The sequence below is a fragment of the Penaeus monodon genome, chromosome 22 (genome assembly GCF_015228065.2).
Source record: "Penaeus monodon isolate SGIC_2016 chromosome 22, NSTDA_Pmon_1, whole genome shotgun sequence".
NCBI lineage: Eukaryota > Metazoa > Arthropoda > Malacostraca > Decapoda > Penaeidae > Penaeus > Penaeus monodon.
This window is the reverse complement of record NC_051407.1, coordinates 7,210,722-7,211,133: the sequence shown is the minus strand read 5'-3', so window position 1 is coordinate 7,211,133 and position 412 is coordinate 7,210,722.

Here is a 412-nt window from a genome sequence, read left to right as displayed (position 1 = left end):
ACTGACAACAATAATATTTATAATTTTTACTAAGATAATAAAATCAATAACAGTGATAAAATTGAAAAGAAAAGGGAGAATGATGATGATAGCCATTATGAAAAAGTATAAATGTAATATTTGTTTATTGAAGAAATATTAATCTAGCAAAATAATTACTTAGAATTACCTATAACTTTGAATGTTTGTAAAGAAAAAGGAGTACAGAACACCATGCTCGTTTTTTCTTCCTTCTTTTTAATCTTTGGCAAATTTCCGTAATAAGCGGATGGCCCATCACGAGTACATATTTCTTATCCCTTTTTATTGTTCCTTTTTATATATCATATCTTTGTCAATGGAAACCATCGCAACACAGTATTGCAAAGCGATTTAAGTACCGATTAAGTGCCTGCGGTGTTTATTGCAATCC